Source organism: Myotis brandtii, unplaced genomic scaffold (assembly GCF_000412655.1).
Source record: "Myotis brandtii unplaced genomic scaffold, ASM41265v1 scaffold351, whole genome shotgun sequence".
Classification (NCBI taxonomy): domain Eukaryota; kingdom Metazoa; phylum Chordata; class Mammalia; order Chiroptera; family Vespertilionidae; genus Myotis; species Myotis brandtii.
In genome coordinates this window covers 2,840,307-2,864,443 of record NW_005363502.1, presented here as the reverse complement: position 1 = coordinate 2,864,443, position 24,137 = coordinate 2,840,307, and the positions used below count along the sequence as shown (strand labels likewise).

General features: G+C 43.5%; 1 protein-coding gene across 2 annotated transcripts in view; it reads left to right on the top strand.

Moving 5' to 3' along the window:
• FAM110B (family with sequence similarity 110, member B) overlaps window positions 1-24,137 on the top strand; it is a 105,409-nt gene that overhangs the window by 3,743 nt on the left and 77,529 nt on the right. The window contains exon 2 of one of the 2 annotated variants that reach the window (XM_014544109.1): window positions 20,523-20,572. The exons of the other annotated variant lie outside the window; for it this stretch is intronic. The gene's annotated coding sequence lies outside the window, so the exon portion shown is untranslated. The remainder of the gene's footprint in view (window positions 1-20,522; window positions 20,573-24,137) is intronic. 2 annotated transcript variants of the gene reach the window in all.

The window sequence follows — 24,137 nt, the reverse complement described above, 5'->3', positions numbered from 1 at the left end:
TAGGATGCTGATGGCCTGGAGTCTCCCTCTTCTTGCCTCTGTCCCCACTCCCTTGTACTCCACCCCCACTCCCCCCGCCCTCTCCACACACACCGTCCTTCCCTGTCTACCTTCCCTCCTCCGTGCCACCTCCTGCCTCCTTTTCAGGTGGACCTGGAGCAAGGCCCGGTCTGTCCCTGCTCTCACAGCCTTCCTGTGCAGGAGCCTGGACTACTTCTTCGGAGGTCCTGATGGGGAATCCGAACTAACAGCAGCAACTAGCGTTGAGCAATAATGCACTACCCCTGCCCTTTCTGCTGTTGTGGCTTGTGTTCGGGTAGACCCCATCCATGCATTACACACCCCAGGAGGGAGCCGCCAGCCTGTCTGTTGGAATCCCTGTTGGTACATCTCCGGTCATGACTTAAATCCACCGCTGAGATGGTTTTGTCAATGCTCTTTCTACATTATTTCTCAGCTAATTTGGGGGGAAAAATTTCTGCCTCTATTAACATCATCACTATATTCTGGCCCAGAACAGTATTATTGTTGCGTTTCTCAGGAAAGATCCAGTTTCAGAAAGTTTTAATATTCTTCCATCTGCCAGTGCTCATTCGTCATGGTAGAAATCTAGCGGACGCCTCAACATGCTTAGTGTTCTCAACGGTAGACATTAGCTCTTTTAAAAAAAATATATTTTTATTTATTTCAGAGAGGAAGGGAGAGAGAGAGAGAGAGAGAGAGATAGAAACATCAGTGATGAGAGAGAACCATTGATTGGCTGCCTCCTGCACACCCCCCACTGCGGATGGAGCCGGCAACCCAGGCATGTGACCTTGACCAGAATTGAACCTGGGACCCCTCAGTCTGCAGGCCAACGCTCTATCCACCAAGCCAAGCCAGCTAGGCCTTAGCCTCTTTTCATTGATGTGTGTGTGTGTGTGTGTGTGTGTGACATTTGCATAACTTTAAAATTTTGACTTTGTTACATGGTTGCAATAGGTTATGATGTGTCTTGAGGTCAAACAAGTAAAAATAGTACAGCTACGTCTCAAAATCGGTGGGAGTGTCAAGTAAAAGTTTCTGAAAACCAGTTTAGGTGCTGCTATGAGTGGGATAAATGAGTGGTCCCATCCCCTCCTCCTCCCCGACCTTCCCCCACCAGACGTGACTTTGATTTAAACTCTCACTGAGTTTGCCTCCTCACTTGCTTTTAGTATTGATCTGACCTAAGTACCATCAAAGAGCAAACCCTTTAAGCGGGAGTGTGTTTCAATATATAGCAATATACAGTTCTTCAGACCCTTCAAAGCCCCCAAGTTTGAATTTTTCTTCTCCAAGTCATGAATGTCTGTTTTTTAAAATGTATGTAATGTAAACTTAGATTTTTCTAGACTGACTTTCCTATTGATGTCCAGTCATACTTTTATTTATTTACTTATTTTTACCTTAGTTTAATGTTGAAGAAGAAAAACATCTGATGGTATGTTTTGGTTGTTTAAGGCTTTTTGAGACCATTAAGTTGTCAATAGACCTTTTGCGTATTAATGACATTAAAGTACAAGTATATTAAGTTTTTTTTCCCAACTTAGTCTATAATCCTAGGCTCTGATTAACCTTCTATAAAACCTGTTCTCCTTGTTACACATGATTCTTTCCAAAAAAAAAAAATAATAATAATTAGCCCTATTTCGGGATTTTTGTACACAAATGTGTAATTTGACTTTCCTCCTCTAAAAGGAAATTTGTTTATTTTATTGAGTTACAATGATTACAGCATACATCACACACTTCAGTCATGAAGGTGAATTTGTTTTTTAGCAAAGTTTAGTAGCATCTCTTTTCTGTGACTACCGTGCTTGGCCGTGTTTTCTGACTTGTTCCCTAAGTTGATCAGAATTGGAAAACAGACATTTCTTTTCTCTCTCTCGTTGTTCAGGCAGCCAGGCAGGCCTCATCCTCTTATTTGTTTTCCCGTCTGTCTCTCCACCCACTGCAGGTAGCATTTCATCTCTGAGGCCTTTCTCTGTCTTTGGTCTCTGTCACCTGAACAGATAGGCATCACCCAGTGGGACACAAGCAGGGACTGTCTGGATCTAAAATGCTGGGTGAATGGGACCAAGTGAATTCTAGATTGTTCTGACCTAGTAACTCTCCCAATTTTTGTTTCTTCATCTTCAAAAGGAGGATAAATGTACCTATTGGAAAGCGTGTCATCTTTGCCTCTCTGAATGACTGCTAATGGCATATAAATGTACTGTAGCCTCTCTTCACTGAAAATTTACATCTCAGGTGTTAGTCACCCTGGATCAGATGGCAAAGCTGCTACAACTCCCTCCACCTCCCTTCCCCACCCCAGGGAGCATTGTTGATGACTGTCGTCCTTGCTCAGAACTGTGGCGTCTTTTGTATATGAGAAACATGGAGTGTCTAAGATAGAGATGTAGCAGATTTAACTTTAACTCCTTGATTTGACAGAGGAGAAAATTGAAGCGATTTTACAATTACCTTCATTTCATATATTTATAAGAATGTAGCAGAGATATCTTTTTCTATTGCTATTCTTAATATACATTAATAGGCATTCTTTGTGTAATGAAAATATCTAAGGAAAGTAGCTAGCACCTTAAATCACATTAAAAGCGACCGGCCTGCAGTACCCACCCCAGCAAGGGACAGATGTGCTTCATCTGAGACCTGTAGGAGCAGAGCTGGCATTCGGTTATCTAAGCGGCCACGTGTTTGCATTTGCTCATTTAATAGTGCGCCAGATGTGAGTGCCCTGGGCATTCTCAGCACCTGCTGAAAAGGCCAGGCTCCTGCCTCGGAGACGCACAGTCTGGGTTTAGGAAAGGGCGCTCCCCCCATGTCCTGTGGAGGTCATTCTGTCCTGTGCCCTGCGGTGCCAGGGATTAAGTGACAGTTAACCTGGCTCTGCTGGCAGTCCCAGGACCCCGCCCCACTGGCCCTGCTTGGGGACAGGAGACAAACCCTGAGTCATCCTCACTCTGAGAATGTGGGGGGACCGGCTCCCTGGGAGAGCCTCCTATGTGGGCCATGCTAGAAATGCAGAGCGTTTAGGTCACCATTAATTGGGCTGGAAGAGTGAACTCGTTTCCCTCAGAGTGAATGAGATGCGTTCATTGCTGGTTGACAGAGGGGGACCAGCAACCCTGAAGAAGCACAGGCAACGTTCCAGGGAGCAGGGCCTTTGTCACCAGCTCCATTTTCTTCTCTTTGTCCTCTTCCACCTGCTAACCATCCCTGTAGAGTCTCATTCACATGGGATCACATTGAATCGACATGGTCATAGTAATTTCATAAGTTGTCACCGTAAAAGGCTGTGTTAGGAGTCCATCCGGTCCGTAGGACAGTGGGACATGCCGTAGGAATTTCAGAGTTCAGCGCCCCCTCTGCTAGTGGACTGAGTCACCAAGAGGGAAGTCAGCCTCCTGGCCTGAAGGTCACCTCTTCTTGGACTCACTGTACCCGCCTCAGCTCTCTTTGGGTGATCCCTGTACTTTTTCCCCCTGCAAAACATTTACCTTTCGATTAGGGCATGAATTGTTCTCTCCAAAAAAGCAAATTCTGCTGTGTTCCGTGACAATCTATATTTATCGAGCAGAGCAAAGCAAAGCAAAAGCAGTTTGCTTTTCTCTGAGCGTTCCACTTGACCACACCTGAAATAGTGCCCACAGAGAGCACTGACGGTCACTTACGTAGAGACCTTGGAGCTCCCGGATGGTCTTTTCCTTTGTCAGGACCACTTTGTTTATACTTTGCTTTTTTATCCTCACCTGAGGATATATGTTCATTAACTTTAGGGAGGGAGGGAGGAAGGGAATAATGGGGAGAGAGAGAGAGAAATGGGAAAATCTTAATTGCTAGGGCACATCGCTGTAACTTAACCATGTCAATAAACATTAAGTGGGAAGGTTCATTCTGGCAAGAACTAGGCCCACTTTTTAAGCTAAAGCGTGATGATGTTTACCACTCTTCGAATTTACCCCTTTTACCAAAACCTAAGCCATCCTATCATAATTATATATTTTTATGTATATACTGTATGTATACTATGATTATGTATGTCACTTGACTGTATTTGTGGTGGGCTCCATCACATAACTGGTTGTGGTATTTCAGCCAACACTTTAGAAGATATTCTTTCATCTTGATTTGTTATTATTCTATAGCTTCTGCATATTTGGGGGAAGACACAGCCGGAGGGCATCACAGCAGGTGTATCTGAAGCTGAGGGGTCTTGTTGCCAGGTAGGGAAAGTGAGCGCATAACCTTGGAAGGTGAAATTCACCCACCATAGTGATCACCAACTGTCACAAACATGTGGCATTGGTTTTGTGCTATAGCGATTGGTGAAGGAAGAACTTCGGGTCAACAACACTTCCTGGCGTGAACCATCTGGTAAGTGAGGAGTGTGTGTATCACCACTCTCCCACTTTCAGCTCTAGGACTCTGTCATCCTGGAGTGAATTTTGGCTTTAAGTCAGGAAGCAGCACGAGGAATAGAACTTGTTTTCTAGTACCCAGGTCTTTTTTTATATGAAAGAAGCCAGGGTCTAGCTTCAGTACCAAGTCAGATTTGGCTTCAGATAAGCTGCATAAACTCTCCAAACTGTAGTTTCCTCTTGTTTACCACGAAGAGAAATAGCTTCTGATTTTTCTGTTCCATAAGCCATACAATGTTTGGTTTGACTACTATAATCAAGCCAGTAAGTTAAAACAAGTAACACTGGACCGAAAATAATGTTATTTTTTCTTTTTAGACACCATTTTCTATAGTTGATCCAGGATGTTACACTAATTGCATTTATGATGAAGACATTTTAAAATCACAGATGTTAATTGATTTAAAAATAGAACACATGCATTTTCATTAAGCTGTTGAGGAACAAGGTTTGGGTACTTTTTCCTGATTTTTCTGGTTAAATTCAATAGTAATGAGGATCGTGGGTAAAATGTTAATGTTATTCAAAGATGACATTGTGTGACCCATTGGGTTTTTGGCTGCTTTTTATACAGATTGCTTTGCACCATATATTCCTAGTTTATTCAGATTTCTAGTTTACCTGGAATTTTTGCAGTACAAATTTTAATTTTCCCCTGTACTATCTCCCCATCTCACATCTCGAGGCAGGGGAACTAGTTAGGCGATGCTAACACCGCCCCTGAAGAACCTGGAAGGGCTCCTCTGGACTGTTTTGGTTCAGCTGGATAAAGTGTGCCCTGTGTGCCAGGGTTTGCTGGGGCAGGGCTGCGTGCGTGCTTTTCTCAGACATCAGACAAAGGTGCCAACAGAGGACTTGTTTCCTGTGCGTATTTTGTTTGCCACTATCTGAAAGCTAGAATCTTTGTCAAAACCAGTTATCAAATCTCCCCTCCCCGGATCCTTGTATGAGAATTGAAATAGATAAAAAGCATCGCTCGCGAACATGCCAGGACTGTTTCTGACTTCTAGCTGTCCCACTTCACAGTGCGGAAACCGGCCTTGTTCCTTTCAGCCCCGGAGACTTTGCAGGACATGTTCATCTTCATCACATGTACTTCTCCCTCGGGCACCAGGAGCCGGCGCTGTTTGTGCTGAAATGAATGAGATGATTTTCCAAGGTGCACGTGTAATGCACGAGGGGTTGGCTGATATTTAGAGAACATGAAGAAAAGCAGTAGACACCTCACCAGGGCGAGACCCAAGAGACATCGACATTGATTTCCTCCTAGAATTTTGAAGTCTTATTGACGGCTGGTTATGTCAACTAGAGTTGTTTGTCCACGGGGTGTGTGCCTCCCCCAGGAGGACAGGCAGCTAGTAAATGTCAGCCCAGGTACTGGCAGCCCATGGGTTCCGAGTGCCACATGCATCAAACCAGGTGGCCCGTTCGGGACGACCTGTGTCAGTAGTCAAAGCACTCAGATGCCGGGGCGTTTGCTTTTTAGGAGTACTACTGCAAGTCGCGGGTTTTACTTTTGTCAGAAAGTTGCCATGCAAAGCAGTATGGCCTAATGAAAACTTTCTTGTAAGTCAAGAACTTTCATTTTCATTCTGAAATGAATCACTGGCTAATTCTTAAGCCCATGAGGAGTTATTTAATCTCTTTGATTTTCTTACCCCAGACACTAATCCCAAATCTGAACACTTCCATGGTGTTTACTGTTGGCAGGCACTGTTCTAACTACATTACCTCATTTCATCCTTGTGACAGCTCTGGGTTAGGTTCTGTTGTTATCCCCAGTTTATAGATGAAGAAACTGAGGCATAGAGGAGTGAAATAGCTTGTCCAGAGTCACGCTAGGATTTGAATAGGATTTGAACCCAATGAGACCGGCTCTAGAATGCCATTCTCTTAACTGCTGTGCTGTACTGCCTCTCTGAGAAATTTATATCACGTTTCCTGATTCCTTTGTATTTGGTTTGATGTGTGAATGTGCATGGACCCTTTTATGGAAGCTGTTTGAACCAGTGGCTCTGGCTGCTGTTTCTCTGGTATTTGCATGGTTTGGAGGGCCTGCACGAAACACTTGTCTGTGTTATTTGGGCATTACTTTCTGTAGCAGCGTGGGCTCATACCCACACATCTGAATGCTCAGAGGCACCGTGGCCACTCACATAGGCCACCATGGCGATGATGACATCTCCAAGATTGTGTAGCATGCAGCCTGGACAGTTGTGTGCCAGGCCCTTCATAAGCTGACGGGCAGCCTTTTGTAGAAAACTTTCATGAACATACGGGAAATTCTTATACTATACCTCTGATAATGGTTCATGCGTTCTTTATGAGCTCGCCTTAGTGCATTAGAGCGACCTTTCAGTAACTTCATGTGCTAAAAATGTCCATTTGAAAGCAGCAGATACCAGGCACATAAAGAAACTATTAGGGTTCTAACAGGAATCAAAGTAAGTACCTGAACCAATTCCCAATTTAGATGGGCATTAGTTGACCAGATGGTGGCTATTGCACTTACAAAAATAATCAGGCTAGCAATTTTGCAAATTATGGACATCATCCAATAAAATAAAAGACAATGTTAAGTATTTCAGCTGTCACTTAGCTTCAAGCCAACAAAACTCACCCATCTTAGGGATTTTAGGGATTCCTGGATACAGTTGTAGGTTAAAATCAGGCAGCGCTTGGAAGTTCTCATGAGACAAGGACAAAATACTGTGTGGATGAATTGAAGCAAAGCCCTCAAACTGTTTTATCAATTAAATATGTTCAATATAAAGTAGGTTATATAACATTTATACTACTTAGTTTTTAAAAAAATAATGAGTTAATTGGCTAAAATAAAAAGCTTTTTTAAAAAGCAGCTTTCATTATTTAGAAGTGAAGCTTAATTGCCTGTTAAAGTTATTTTAAAAATGAGTGAAGTGAAATTCGTTGCAACCTGACAGTACGTGGGTATGAGGAAGGCCTGTGCCATTGGCATGGCCGCTGCCACGTTGGTGATAGGAGCAGGCGGAGCCCTGGGTCCTCATGTTGTGGGGCTCAGAGCCTGCCAGCATTGCATTCTCTTAACTGCTGCACAGTGATGACGCTGCACAGTGGCGCCCCCTGTCCCTGACATCGTAGTCACTTTTTCCCTTGCTGCCGTGTTGCTCTTCAGTTGGAAGGTTGACTAGTAGAGGGATGCAGTGGGCTCTATGAGGGCAGGAAGTTGGGTCTGTCTGTTGACTGCTCTCTCCCCAGGGCCCAGAGCAGGGTGAGTCCCAGTGCGAGCTCCATAGTCTCTAAGGCAGTGGTTCTCAACCTTCCTAATGCCGCGACCCTTTAATACAGTTCCTCACGTTGTGGTGACCCCCAATTTCATGGTTACAAATTGAACATAATGAAAGCATAGTGATTAATCACAAAAACAATATGTAATTATATATGTGTTTTCCGATGGTCTTAGGCGACCCCTGTGAAAGGGTCATTCGACCCCCAAAGGGGTCGCGACCCACAGGTTGAGAACCGCTGCTCTAAGTGAAAGAATTGAACTGTTGACTGCTCTGACTGTGCACACTCTTTACTCAGGAGGCATAGATAGGTCTTGCATGTCTCCATGAACAGCTTTACTTTACGTGGCGCCTTGTAATGCAACGGGCCCATTTGGTACTGTGCCGCTCTGCCACTCAGCCCAAGTTCCTTCCATCTGATGGCCATGTCCATTAGGTGATCACAGTCATTCAAGTTTTATTTAGTGATTAAACTTCAGTGGCCACCTATGCAAACCATTGCAGCGGGGGGCACACACCAAGGAGTATTTTCATCTTAAGATTGTAATACCAAAAGGCAGACATTCCTTTAAGGTGAATTTTTCCTTCTTTCAGGTAAGAGCACTTTATTAACATAAGAAAAATAAAAAGTGATACTCCTTGAGCGAGGTAATAATCAAGTTAACATTATCGGGTTAGCTGTAATTGAATTTTCATATTTTATACAATTAATTGTCAGAACTAATCCTTATTGTATATTAATACACAACTATAGGCTTTCAAATAAAATCTTAATAATTCAGTGTTCTAGGACTTTTAGATTCTCAGAAATTATTTGTACATTTTATGGTCATTTTAAAGAGTGCCCATTTCATAGATGAGGAAACTGAGTCACATAGAGATTATAGGAGCCCAGGCATTAACTGTTAGATATAAACTGAAGCCTTGTAATTCCATGTATGGTGTTCTTTCTGTTATACTATGTATATCAAGAATTCTAAAATAGCACATAGTCACCCATTAACAAATCTGAGATAACCAGAATGCCATAGTACAATTCCTTCCTTGCTGATTCATCTTCGAGAATCCCCTTAGAGCAGGTTTTCAGAGAAGGAAATCCGTGTGCACATGGATGAACACACAGGTGTGTGTTCCCAACATTCTGACCTTCAGCTTGTATCACCGACCCAGATTCACTTTTCTAAGAAGAGTGATTGATGCCAAGTCCGGCATCCATTAGTTGTGCAGTTTTAAATGCTATGTCTGTAGTCTTACTCTATACGGTAACTATTCTGCCAAATGATCGTGTTGGGGGAGGTCCTGATTTACTGATTGATCATGGTCCAATTGAATATTGGTGGTTTTACAAATGCCAGAGAGAAATTACTTTAAAATACACAGGGTTATAAGTATGATTGATATGTGTGTGTGTGTGTGTGTGTGTGTGTGTAACAGATTTATAGAGCTGATGTTGTTGACAGCCATAGTGTTAATACACTTGCAAAGCAGAAGAAGTTGGATGGAAGAGTTATGAAGAGAAAATATCAGTGATGGTAGGGAGCATTTACAAACCATACTGAAATGGTATTCCAGGAGTGAACCTAATTAGGTGGAAAATGGAAACTCAGTAGATTTCTTTCTTATGAAAACAGTGATGACTATACAAGAAGAACGAGATACTCTAGATGTTTTGGAAGCAGTGACAAGAGCAATCAGCAGGACTTTTAATGGTAAAATGATTCTTACGCCTTAGTCCAAGAGTCCCAGCCTACCTGTAGGGGAGGTGTCTGGCATCACGGCTGTGTTTGGGTAGGAAGCCTGTAGTGAGGTTTGAGGACTAGGAGTGTGTTCATAAACTCTAGGTGTATCTGGGGTGTCCCTGGAAGCTGTCATTTTTGTTTCCTCCTCCCATCTCCTTGGTGTCACCCACTGAGCCTGGAGAGCCTGGGCTGTGGTTCTGGGCACTGAGGCACAGCAGTTGACCAGGGGCAAGGTCAACTCAGAGATTATAGTTAACCGTTGGCATCTTCTGCTTTCTCTCTCTTTCTTCTTTTTAAACTGATATTAATCAAGCAGTGATACTTGTAAGTGTTTGAAGGGGTAATTTCCTATCAAACAGTAGTAGAGGGATTCTGTCTTTGTACAGTTTATACTTGTTTTGGTAAATGACTGTCTCTTGTAAAACTTGAGAGCCTACTTAATGTGTATAATGATTATTGAGATTTTAGTGTATTTAAAAATAGCCTCTTCAAGTAAGAGGTTAGTGTGCTTGGTGACCAACTTGAGAATTTTGGGGGGGAATTGTTTAATGTCAAAATAGGACTTAATTTAAACTTTAGTTTCTTTCTTTTAACTCTCAACTTCTCCAGAATGGTTATTAGCATAAAAGCTTAATGGATTCACGTTCTCTAGGATATTGTTGAAATTCAGTGTTGATTTTAAATACTTGCTTAATAATCCTTAAACTCAGCCTGAAACTCTAGAAGGCTTAAGCATAGTTCATTATCACAGTCACTCAGCAGTGAAGTGCTTAGCAAACATATTTTTGCAGTGATTTTTCTCTACCTTAGTCCCTTTCGAAGCACCTGCAAGTTCTTTTTAGGAAAATTATCTATTCATATTTTGAGGATAAAAATAGAAGCATTTGAATGTTCCTTTAGTGCAGGTTTGGTGGGAGATATTTTGGTGCTGCTGCATATTTTGTATTTTAAAAGGAATATTAATATTGATTCACCATTGTTCTCCTGACTCCGCTGAGCCCTGACACTCTCGCTCCCCTGGTGGGATTTTTCCTTCCTTGCCTCCCACCTCACATGGATGTGTTCTGCTATCCTGTCCGTGGTCATCCTTGTCCCTCCATCCCCCTGTGCCCTCCCTGGGCTCTCTCTCTTTGCTGTACTTTCTCTAGGATCTTGATCCTGGCTTATATATTAGGAACACTTTCATTCCTTCTTCCCTGACCTCAGCACCTTGTGACTTGCTCTGTTTTCTGTTGTCCTCCTAGGTCAGAGTCTGTCATCTCCCCGCCCTGCCCTCCTTGTTGGCCCACTTCCTATGAGCTCAGTCTGAGCATCCGCTAGGCTCAGGCTTGGCCATTTGGTCGTCCTTCACCAGGGAACATCACTCTCGCACCTCGTCCTCACACCTGGTACTAGCTGTGCTTCACCATCGATTATCTCAACATTTATGCCGCTCGCTAGGTCCACTTACCTGATATTCCACTCCGAACTCAAACCCACCGTGTCACAAACAGGTCTCCGGGTGTTCCTGCTAAAGCAGCCTCTCTCCTGGCCTTGCTCCTGGAGTACCACTGAGCTTCCATTGCTAAGAAACCGTCTTTGGGAAGCCTTGGAGAATCACCTGAAGTCTGGGCATTCACTCATTAAGTATGTTTGGTCTTTGACTCTCATATTTGCCCTTTCCTGCCCTTCCTACGTTCCCAGTGACCTCCCCATCTTCTTTCATCACAGTGTTGCTGAAGCACCTCTGATTGGTTACTCTGTTCTTCAGGTATTCCCTTTTCAGTCCACCCTGAATGTTGCCTATCAGTGAATCTTGATGAAATATTCTCTTCATGCTCCCTTGACTCTTAAAATCCTTTTACCTACTCCCGAGATTGGTGGTGGGGGGTAGGTAAAGGGCCCAGATGTGGAAGGTGCTCACCTTCTTCCACAGCCAAGTTCGAATGACCTTTCCAGCCATTACTGTTCTCCTTGGAAGCCCTCTTCTCAGCTATATTGTTCTGCTTGAGATCTTGGATGCCTTCTGAAAACCCCGTTCTTTTCCTTTGCTCACACCATTACTTAAAGTCCCTACCCCCTTTTCTTCACTTAGCCAGGTAATGGTATTACCTGCCACTGACTGACCATGTGCTCTGTGCCTCCAAAAATGCTAATGAGCACAGCATATTTCTGTCACTTAATCCTCACCTCAACCCTGTACTGTTCTGTTGGCCTCATTCTCTTATCATTCTTATATTGATGGTCTCCTGCTTCATGAGGTTCTAGTGATAATTAAATGAGATGATATGTGGGAATAAATGGTTACTCATTAGTTATTAAGTTAAAGTTACTAAAATTTGATATTCATGAACTGAAGAGACCCCGTTACTAATTAAAGGGTGTGCTCCACTTGGCTCTCCTGAGTCCCCAGTGCAATGTCAAGCAGCGCAGCCCTGGGGGACCCAGTTGCCAGGTGGACAAAGCCCTCAGCAGGGCATCACCTATTGGATGTGTTCAGCTACTGCCCATCTTGTGTTGCTTCATGCCTCTGCAGAATAGTTGCTGCTGTGCAGGGTTTGCACATTGCGAAGCTCTCCTGCTCTCTGTTCTGTGTGAAGAAGGTAGGCTGTCCTCCTCTCTCTTAAAATTGGACCATTGCCCATCGGGTGTGGCTCAGTGATTGAGCATCAACCTATGAACCAAGAGGTCACAGTTCGATTCTAGATCAGGGCACATGCCCAGGTAGCAGGCTCGATCCCCAGAAGGAAGCATGCAGGAGTCAGCTGATCAATGATTCTCTCTCATCATTGATGTTTCTATCTGTCTTTCCCTCTCTCTTCCTCTCTCTGAAATCAATAAAAGTATATTGAAAAAAAGAAAAAAAAATGGACCATAGTCAGGAAAACAGAAGTGTCATCTCGTGTCTCTTAAAAGCAAAGCTCTAACTCGAATATACAGTGTTGTTTTAAGATCTCACAGTTTTAAATTATGAATGAGGATTGTTTTTATTGTTTTATTCTTAACGGTGATAAAAAAACAACAACACCAAACCTGTAATATAAAATTTACTATCTTAATAATTTCTAAGTGTACAATTCTCAGTGGTGTTTTGTTATTGTTTCATATTATTGCTTTTTATTTTTTTCTGTTTATGAGCGAGATCTCTACAGCTGATATGAAAACTACTTAAGGGCTTGGGCCAGGTCTTGTCCGTTTCACTGCATGCAATCAATACGTTCATTATGTGCCAAGTACTATGTTTTGCATCCCTGACTTCGTCTAGCACACAGCAAATGTCAAACCTTCGATGACTAAGTTTAGGACATTTTTATTAAGAATAATTTTAGTGGTGGAATTTTTAAATGGCTTGTGTGAGAAGCCACAGTTTATTCTTTTAAAATAAATTCCAAATAACCTTTATCATGGGGAATTTTCTCACTTAAGAAAAAGCCATTGTAGGGTGATGGGGATTAATATTTGATTTTCACTCCCTCCCAGCAGGACTGGTATGATAGATACTGTGTGTGTGTGTGCGCGTGCTTGTGTATGTGTGTGTGTGTGTGTGTGTGTGTGTGTGTGCACACACTTAAACTGTAAGATTCAGTTCCAAATAACCTTTATCATGGGGAATTTTCTCACTTAAGAAAAAGCCATTGTAGGGTGATGGGGATTAATATTTGATTTTCACTCCCTCCCAGCAGGACTGGTATGATAGATACTGTGTGTGTGTGTGCGCGTGCTTGTGTATGTGTGTGTGTGTGTGTGTGTGTGTGTGTGCGCACACACTTAAACTGTAAGATTCATTATTTTCTATTTTAACCAAGAATCTCCCCAAGAATACACTTATTGTCATTTTATATTGCTGGGTCAGGAATGAAAGGTTTAGTGTTTGATTTAGGTCCCAACTCTCATATACTCTATAATGTTTGTGGGAATCAGTCTGGTTTAAATATAGCTTTCTATTTGGGGAATTTTATAAGTTAGGGGACACAATAATGTATCCACCGATGATCAAATTTTGGTTGTACTTAGGCTATCAGAGATGTTTAAACTTAATTGTGATGGATTAAGATTATCAGCCACCTTTCATATGTAAATAGACTATGGATAGAAGTATATCATAAGAAAACTAGTTTTCTTTAATAAAAGAATATAGTTGATCATAGTCCTTAGGGACACAATAAATGTCAGAACTGCCCTAAATTAGGTCAGATGTTTCTGTTTAACTTGTAATAATCTTGGATGAAAGTATGGATGGATGGAGAGACAGATGGAGAGAAACACTTTCTTAATTGATCATTCAGCACCATCACACCAAACATGTTATAATTCCTAGGCTCCACTGCATCTTATTCATTACACATACCACTAATACTGTACTGATTGAAATTGCTTATTTCGATTCTTAATTGGCTTGTTTCTCTCAATAACCTGTGGGTGGCTGGGAATCAGGGACTGACTTGTGTTTCTGTTTTTAGTGCCTAGCAGAGGGCCTGGCATGGAGTGGAAATGAAACACATGTCTATAAATCGAAATAATAGCAGGATTGCTTATAAAAGCAAAGTGAGATGCAGAATATTTGTATCTTAGCAATTAATGTCTGCTCTTAAGAAAAGCAGTAGGCCAATATCCTCTAATATTTACTTTCCTTGTAATAATATGTGGATGGCATGTTTTTCTTAGCATTCCCTGGGATTACTCAACAGGCAGACACAAAGGATACTCTATGCAATAGATAACCAATTACTATTTTGATGAATAAAAGATGAACACTTTTCCTAATACATGTCATAGAAACCTAAATAAATTGTATTATTGATGTTGCTGTTATCGATGTCAACATTAGCAAACTATCCTGGAAAGGCTGATTCCTATTTTTAACATTTCTGAGAAATACTGCTTGCTTACACATGATGGTCTTTAGAATAGTCCCCATTATTAAAGATATTTATGTTCTGCTTGTTCGCAGATCTCATGACGTTGTAGGAGGAGAGAGACTTCCTGGGAGGCCTCCTGTGCTTTTCTTCCTTTTTCACTTGTTAGTTGCCCAGTCCTGCCCGTGAGCACAGTAGATAATGCCGTAAGGGCCTGTTGGGATAATGTTATTTTTATGTGAATGGACCGAGGCTTGGTTTAAACGCTCCATCCACTGAGCCAAACCGGTTAGGGCAAGGGATAATGTTATTTTTATGTGAATGGACCCAGGCTTCGTTTAGGGACAGTGGTTCTCAACCTTCCTAATGCCACGACCCTTTAATACAGTTCCACATGTTGTGGTGACCCCCAATTTCATTGTTACAAATTGAACATAATTAAAGCGTAGTGATTAATCACAAAAACAATATGTAATTATATATGTGTTTTCCGATGGTCTTAGGCGACCCCCAAAGGGGTCGCGACCCACAGGTTGAGAAACGCTGGTTTAGAAGGAAGCATATAGGTTTTCTATTGCTGCATGACAAACTTCCACAGAATTCCACAGCCATTTCTCAGCTCACAGTCCTGGAGGTGACAGGTGGCTAGGATGCTCTCCTCCAGGCCTCGCACTCAAGGTGTTGGCCAGACTATGTATCTCCGTTGAGCTTTGGGGAAAATCTGTTTCTAAGCTCATTGAGGTTTTTGGCAAGACTGAGGTCCCCGTTTCCTGGCTATGGACCAAGGGCTGGCATCAGTTTCTAGATGTTTCTAGAAGCCCTTGCCCTGGGCCTTCTCACGGGCTTTCTCACAGCATCAGGGCAGGATCCCTTATCAAATTCCCCGCACTTCTCATTTCTTTGGTTTCTCTTCTGTGACCAGCCAGAGAAAAGTCGATGCTTTTAAAGGATTCAGGAGATTAAACCAGGCCCCTCAGGGTAATCTCCCTATTTTAAGATTAATGCGCCATATAACACAATTAATCACACGACTGAAGTCTGTTATATTTACTGTCCTGGGATTAGGCAGGGTGCACACCAGGGGGTTGGGAATTCCTGGGGACCCTGTTAGAATTCTGCTTCCACACAGAGCTCAGTCAAGGTGATGGGGAAATGCCACATCTGCCTCCAGGCGTACAGTACTTTTACTTTGAGAAGCTGAAGACCATGCTTTATGGGCTTTGTTCCCTCTTAACCATACTGATTTCTGAGGGAAAGAGAAGCAGTCTGTTCTTCGTGTAGAGATATGTTTTTACAGTCAGTAGGGCTTAAGGTTTGGAGTTTGTGGTTTTCATTCATTGATCTGTATTCTTTCAGCCAGTCACCCAGGGGCCTGGCCAGATGAGGACTGGAGCCAAGTGTGCAGTCTTGCAATTAACAGAGAAACCAAACTGACCCGCGTCAAGGGCTTAATCCAGGTTACGAACTTGACCTAGGGAGAGCTATGAACTTGACAAACGAGGCCATAGGGAGCCTCCCCGAGTTCATGACCGGAGGAGTGACTTGCTAGAATCACTGTTTTTGGCAGATTAACCTAGAAACTGTATATACGGTTAGAGGAGAAGCCAGAGGCAGAAACCAGCCAGGCATTCAGAAGTGAATGCTCATTTATTAGAAATCGATTGTGTTCCTTGAATTATATTGATAGTGATGGAGCTAGCAAAATAAATAAGAGAGGGGAAGCTTCAACTGGGTGAAGGAGAAAAGCAGGCCGCCTTTGGTGACCTGTGATCACCTGAGTAGCATTCGGTGACTGTTAGAGGAAACCGTGTACCAGCGGTTTTAAGTTCCGTGCAGGCAAACCAGCCATGTGTTTATAGAACTTGCATTTGCAGCTGGGTTGATGGATATTGTTTGAAGTGCATGTACTGTACATTTTTTTTATCACCTAAAAACGTTACTACCAGAGGCACATGGGGTAAAATGGATACCCAATGTGTGTTTTACATGGAGTTGTATTTCACATTTATAGCATTTGGCCTTGCCTGTTCCACTGCCTCTTGCAAGAAGCAATATTCCTTTAAATGATGTGGATAATGGATCTGTACCATTTATTACTTAAGTGATAGGATGTTCATTGCTTTGAATACCATACCTGTCCCTTTGCTTAAATCACCGACCCAGTCACCTATTCTTCGTTTCCTTGGAGTCGGTATTCAAGGGAGTTTGACTTTTATTTCTTATTTCCTTCACTGTTTGAAGAATTTTTAAGATTAAACAAACAAACCAACATAGAAGACTTCTGTGAGCCTGGGAAGTGGGCAGTGACCATACCTGTTTTCACATAAGGGTGAAATGCTGGTTTTACAAATTCTCCATGTGGAGTTCTCACCACACAGTTGGCTGATAAAACTATAAATAAATGAAAACTCTATAGCTTTGTTACCATGGGAAAGAGAGCATTTAGCTTCATCTTTTGTGACTAAACAGTTCTGCTGCAACACAGCGACAGAAGAAGGAGGTCACAGGATTGGGGATGTGGAGAGGCTGACGCGCTTAAAGCAAACCTACTTAGTAAGTCATGTATTCATCCAATAAATATTTATTGGTAACCTGCTCTGAGCCAGGTATTGCTTTTCTACTGGCTGGGGAGAGAGCTGTAAACAAAACCTGAAAAAGTTCTGTTCTGGCAAGGCTTATGTTTCAGTGAGATGAAGCAGAACTACGGAAGATAAACGTGGTTGCTGTTTCAAGTGATAAGTCCTATGGAGAAAAAGACAGCAGGGATGGGGGACAGATGTATGCGTGTCTGGAGTGACGTGGTGGCGTATAGAGCTGAGGTGACAGGCAGGTTCTCCGATGTCCCTGTCCTGGGTGAGGGGACTCAGAGCATGTGCCGGCGATGACATCACTGCTATGATTTTAGGTTCCCTTATATGAGACATTTAGCTTCATCTCAGCAGGTCCTCCCGCTAGCCTTGAGGAAGGAGCCGTGAGAGGGCCACAGCAGGACTGCCAGCTGCCTCTAGGAGAGACAGTACCCCTCTCACACCAGCAGGAATACGGGGACTCAGCCCTCCAGCCTCCAGGGACCGCATTCTGCTCTCAGAGGAGAGCTCGGGCTTCCTGAAGGAAGGCTGCCCAGACAACATCTTGATTGCAGCCTTGAGAGACCTTGAGCCCAGCACCCAGCTAAGCCAGGCCTGGCCCCTGATGGGAGCTGAGAGATAGTGAATGGGTGTGATTTGAAGCTGCAGAGTTTGTGGCAGTCTGTTGCACAGCAACAGAACACTGATACAGATAGCGGGGAGGGTGCAGGGAAGGTGTTACTAGAAGGGGATGTTTGGGTCAAGAACACTGGGGAGAAGGGAAACCAGGCAGAGGGAGCAGCCCCTGAGGCAGAGGGAACCTGAGTGTGGGGAGGGGCAGTCATGCCCTTGGAAGTGAGGTCAGAGAGTTTGCTTGGAACCAGAGTGGGAAGGGCATTGGCTGTTATTTGGGTTTTGACTTTGGCCTTAAGGGAATGAGAAGTCGCAGCGGTTCTCAACCTGTGGGTCGCGACCCCTTTGGGGGTCGAATGACCCTTTCACAGGGGTCGCCTAAGACCATCGGAAAACACATATATAATTACATATTGTTTTTGTGATTAATCACTATGCTTTAATTATGTTCAATTTGTAACAATGAAATTGGGGTCACCACAACATGAGGAAGTATTAAAGGGTGGTGGCATTAGGAAGGTTGAGAACCACTGCATTAGAGGGTTTTGGACTGAGGAGTGACATGGTCTGACCTTCATTTTCACAGGGTCTTTGTGGCCTATGAGCTAAGACTGGACAAGACCAGTTAGACAGGTGCAATAATTCAGAGCACAGGTGATAGCGGGTTGGACCAGGGTCCAGCTGTATAGGTGGAGAGGAATGGTCAGGTTCAGGAACTATTTTGAAAGTTCAGTGTATAGGATTTAATGACCGCTAGGGTGTATGGTGTGATAGAGAGTGAAACATAAAGAATGATGCCAGGGTTTCTGGCCAGAGCACCTGGAAGGAAGACGCTGCCATTAACTGGCAGAGAAGGGTGTGGTGGGGACAAGTTTGGGAGGGGATTCAGCAGCTCAGTTTGGGATCCTTAAGTTTGAGCTGCTGATGACATGCAAGTCTAGAGGTCAGGGGAGAAGGTGGATGGGAGACATACATGTGGAAGTCGGTAGCACATTATGGGATCCAGGACCATGAGGTCCCTAAAAGGGTCACCACAGATAGGCAAGAAAAGGGTTTAAGACTCAAACTTTGGTGCTCCAGTAAAATATTTTCAGTTATTTCATTTCAATGACATTTATGCTTTATTATATGCTTTTGATTTGGCCTGACTTAAAATGATTTTCTTCCTGGCCAGTGTGCGCAGTGGTTGAGTCACAGTTCGATTTCCGGTCAGGGCACATGTCTGAGTTTGGGGATTAATTCCCAGTGGGGGGCATGCAGGAGGCAGCCGATCAATGATTCTCTCTCATCATTGATGTTTCTATCTCTCTCTCCCTCTCCCTTCCTCTCGAAGATAAATAAAAAGTATATTTTATAAATGTTTTCTTTTCCTCTCCAAAACTTCAGCTCACTTAAAATTTTTTCAATATACAGAATTATATATTGGGCCCTGGTAGGTGGGGGAGCAAATCTGGATATGAACATACCCCACCCCCCACCTCCTGATTGGAAGATTAGGAGCAGTCAACACCCAGAAGGCCGAATGTCTTCATCCTGAAGGCAAATAGATGTAGAGCAAGAAAAGTATTTAAAGTATGTATATACCTCCTCCTTATCCTCACCTTCATTACTGCAGAATCTGTAAACCATCAAGGTGGCTTTTTCAAAATGGGTTTTATAGCAGGCCCATTGCTAGCTGGGTTCAGTTTACTGTGTTCCTTCAGTTAAACACAATTAGATGGATACACAAGGAGAGGAAGGTGCCCTCAGGATTCGGTAGACAGGAGGAGATGGAACTGCAAAGAACAGATCAGTTGAGAGTTGGCGAAAGTCCCGTATGGACCCTTTTGAAATCTACATTTACCCCAAATCCTGGGACCAGTATATATTTATAACTAGAGGTTTGTGAGAGTAGAGGGAATCATGTCCCTCAAAAGCAAAAGACTGCTGCTGCGAATACCTGTTTTTATGTAAGTACTCGCTTTAGTTTGTAAACTTCTTTCTCAGGTTAGTTACATATTTATTCATATGTCTTAAAAATTCACAATTATTTCATAGCCCTTTGTCAGTCTTTTTTTTTTTCCTCTTTTTTTCTGGGAGGGGTTCTCCATTTTTCTACACCATATGGTTTCTTTTATATTGAATAGCTATGTTCTCCAAGTATAACCCTTTTTATTTTATTTATTTTATTTTTTAAATATAGTTTTAGTGATTTCAGAGAGGAAGGAAGAGGGAGAGAGAGATAGAAACATCAATGATGAGAGAGAATCATTGATTGGTTGCCTCCTGCACGCCCCCCACTGGGGATCGAACCCGCAACCCAGGCATGTGCCCTTGACTGGGATCGAACCTGGGACCCTTCACTCTAGGGCCGACACTCTATCCACCGAGCCAAACCAGCTAGGGCAGCAGTACTCTTTTTAAAAAGAATCACATGGGTGATGATATAACATCTTTGGGAACTGAGACATTGCAGCCTCTCTCTATCCAGAAAGGACTTGAGCGACCAGCTGTGGGAGTTTGGGGTTTGAGTGGTTTGCCCTCTGTAATGAAGATGCCAGCCCAAGGCAGCTCTGCTGGCTTATCACCTGGGACAGTGAGCAGCGGGGTCAAAGAGCAACGCTTTCCCCTATGCACCCTGACAGACAGTGTTAGAAGTCCAGCATAACCGTGCACCCGACCTGCCAGGAGCATTTGCTCAGACCCAGGGCCGGGTGCTCTGCTGAGAATCTTGGATCAGCAGCCTCATTTGAATACAGTCATTCTTCTCTCACCTCACCACAGTGCCTGTTTGTCCTTTTGTTCCTTTCATTTGGGATTGTATTTCTTTTTGGCATTTTAAGTAGTTACCGTTCCTGATCTGAAGATTACGCTTTAATTCATTTTCCTTAAACTTGTGGACACAAATTCTTTTGTGTCATTTGAGCAGGCTACACCGGCTTTTCTCTACGCCTTCAGTGTCTTGTGTGCTTTCAAAGCCTGGCATTTTGAGTGCCCTTTTGAAGTTGAGTGAAGCAATTGTGCTCTTAAGTGACAGAAGTGGCTTTTTTCTTTTGAGGTGCCTTGGGCCTGTTGAGATCCAATCCCGGTCGAATGAAGCCTTCCCGTGTAAGTAGGACACTCTCCTTAGCCTTCTGGAGTCACGCATGGGACATGCTCTGTCTGTTTCCAGCTGTGATCAGCATGAACACCTGTTAACCTGCTGTGTGCAAGGAAGGATAAACACCTTCAAATCTTGTTTCATGATAAACATTAGCAACTTCAGGAAACTCAAGGAACATTTGCCACATCTAACATTGGATACAAGGAGTTGCTTTTTATTGGTTTGTTTTTTTGCTCTGAAGTATCAGTTTCCAGTATATATTAAAGATAAGATTCAACACTATTTAAGTCTAGTCTGCATCAGACGTTGGAAAACCGTGGCCCACGGGCCAAAACCAGCCCACTATCAGTTTTTATAAATAAAGTTTTATTGGAACATGGCCATGCTCATTTGTTTATGTGTTTGTTGACTGCCTCGTTTCATGCTGCAGTGGCAGAGCTGGGATTCTGGCCTGCAAAGCTTAAAATATCCACTCTGGCCCTTTACAAAAAAAAGTCTGTCAACCTCTGGTCGCAAATATATAACTTTTGTTAAACTAAAAATTTTCAGTCATAAAATAATATCGGAATAATTCATATCTCTAGATTTTGAAAGTGGTCAGGGCACATCCATCAAGAAAATAGGCAATGGTTATTTTAATAAATAAAATTTAAATGTTGTTTAGCTTTTTAGTACCATTTCAATTTCTACCGGTTATCACAATCTATTTAATTTAAGAAGTATAACATATAGGAATGTAAAATATGTAAAATTAAAAGCCTCACGTCACTCGAAACGGGAGGACTGACATTTCTATGTAAACCTAAGTATTAGGTTGCGTTTTCATAGGCCTTGCTAACACTTAAAACTAAAATCTTCGTGGAGGCATAATTCATATGTCTCCCGAGACCTCCCTAATAAATCCCCCAAGATGACATGTCTACAGCCTAAAGTGAAGGCTGAATTTACTTTGACTAACATCAAATGAGAATTTAGTTTGCGTAGACTCCTGTGTGTGCATGCGTTTGTGATATTTTGATGCTTTTCTGATAGGTTAGTTAAATTTCCATACCGTGGTATAGTTTATTTGAACTGCTCTTTCATCTCCATAGGCCTTTGCTTGTGACCTGTGTCCCAACGTGACCAGGATGAGTCCCCTCTGTCCCAGCGATCTCTCCTCCCCATTCCCGGGGTAATTGCAGGGTGTCGCCATGCCACCTTGACCCTGAGAGAACCTTCTCTCCTTGGCTATCTTGTGCTTTGGGGGTTAAGGCAGAACACAGGGCTCAACGTGAAGAAGCCTAACTTTTCAGTGGGAGCGGTCTGCCCTTCTTTCCTGTCCAGAGCTGGTAAATGAGGGCAGCAGAGGGGTTGTGTCAAATGCTGCAAAATCTAATTACTGCTTGATTTATAGCCGCAGGCACACCATGGCTGAGGACTGAGTTCATTGCCATGAACACACACCAGCTTCATGGTTCAAAGACTGGTCTTGGGCTGCCTGGAGGGCTCTGCTCCCCTCTGCTGCCCCTGCGGTTGGTTGCTGCTCTCCTTGGGGAGAGCACTGGGCAGCTCACAGGTCCACAGCCCTGGGCAGCCAGGTGCAGGGTCCCAGAGTGCAAGATGCTGGGGTGGCTGAGGAAATGCTGGGCTTGAGTGTAGAGTTCCTGAGAGGAGCTGGAGACACACACACACACACACACACACACACACACACACACACACACACACAGAGGCAGCTAAATACACAGTTTCAACAAGTCTGCTCTTCCGAATTTCCTATAGACTGGGAAATTAGACTGTAGTTTACTTTCCTAAGCAATAAAGCTGGAAGCCCTGCCCTTTTAATTGTTCTTATTTTTTCTACTGCATGAATCGAGCTTGAGGACCCAAATTCTCCAAAACACACTGTTTTATATGGAGAGTTCCCCATTTCTGACCCTCCCACTCCCTCCTCAATCACCCGTTAAATGCCCGGGGAAGGCTCTGAAGCTCAGTAACAGTAGTGCGGCTCCATGGTTCCAAGGCATGTTGGGGTTGACTGCAGGTGTGCCCCTGATTCCTCCACTCACTGGCTGGTGCCTCCAGGAGGGTATGACCTCTCAGTCCATTTCCTCCACTGTAAAGTGGTGATAATAGTATCTGCATCATGGGAAGCTGCGAGGATTAAATGATGAATGTGTTTTAGTGTGGGACCAGGCACATGGAAAGTATTTGGTAAAGGTTAGTGGTTCTAGCCCTAACCAATTTGGCTCAGTGGATAGAGCGTCAGCCTGCGGACTCAAGGGTCCCAGGTTTGATTCCAGTCAGGGGCATGTACCTTGGTTGCGGGTACATCCCCAGTAGGAGGTGTGCAGGAGGCAGCTGATCGATGTTTCTAACTTTCTATCCCTCTCCCTTCCTCTCTGTAAAAAAAATCAATAAAATATATTTTTAAAAAAAGGTTAGTGGTTCTAGGCCATAGCTGAGCGAAAGACTGACCTCATTCTTAGACTGTTTTGTTTTGAGTTGTCCTAGGTCAGTGGTTCTCAACCTTCCTAATGCTGTGACCCTTTAATACAGTTCCTCATGTTGTGGTGACTCCCAACCATAAAATTATTTTCGTTGCTACTTCATAACTGTAATTTTGCTACTGTTATGAATCGTAATGTAAATATCTGATATGCAGGATGTATTTAGGCAACTCCTGTGAAAGGGTCGTTCAACCCCCAAAGGGGTCGCGACCCACAGGTTGAGAACCGCTGTCCTAGGTGGTGTCAATGGGAATAGTTTGCCGCATGGGGACAGGAATTTTATCACTGATATGTTCTAGAACCGTCTGTATGTGGCTGTGTACAGTCAGACCCCCCTGATTAGCTGCAGGGGGGCAGCTCCCACCTGCTTCCCACTTTGAGGCTATGAAATAGCTGTTGATACAAGTATTTCATTTAAGAAACTGAGTCTTGATGAAATTAAGTAATTTAATCTAAATTCATATTAACTAATAAGGAATAAAACAGATATTCAACCCCCAGACCAATCGTAATGCCTTTTTAATTCAATATGCTCATTAACATCTGGGTTTTTTAATTGGTTTGGGTTTTTTTTTAATATATTTTTTAATTGATTAAGATATTACAGGAGGAGAAAAAATGGCGACCAGCAGGAAGGTAGGGAGGGAGAGAGTGTGAGAGTGCAAGGAAGTGATAGAGGAGTGTGTGGACGTGTGTGGTGTGTGTGTATGAGCTAGGGACAGCTAGATTCTGCAGGTCTTCTAAGGGGCTGCTAAACCGGGCAGTCTTAGGCGGCGGAGTCCAGCTCCCGGCGCGGACACTCCTAGGCGGCCAGCCCAGGCACAGCGACCACGCCATCTTGGGAAACAGAGCTGCTTGAGACTAGGATCCTGGCCTCAGCACCACCCAGTCTGATCTCAGACGCATACCAGGACCCTGCAGCCACTGGGGACAGAGACCTGCGACCACAGCTACAGACCTGCGGACACCAAAAGTTCGGAGATCCCCGCGGCAGATCCGTGAGTAACAGAGCCCACCCCCCCTTCCCGCAGGCTCGCGGGCAGCGCCATAGTAACTGATAGACCCGCCCCTTGCCGGGGCC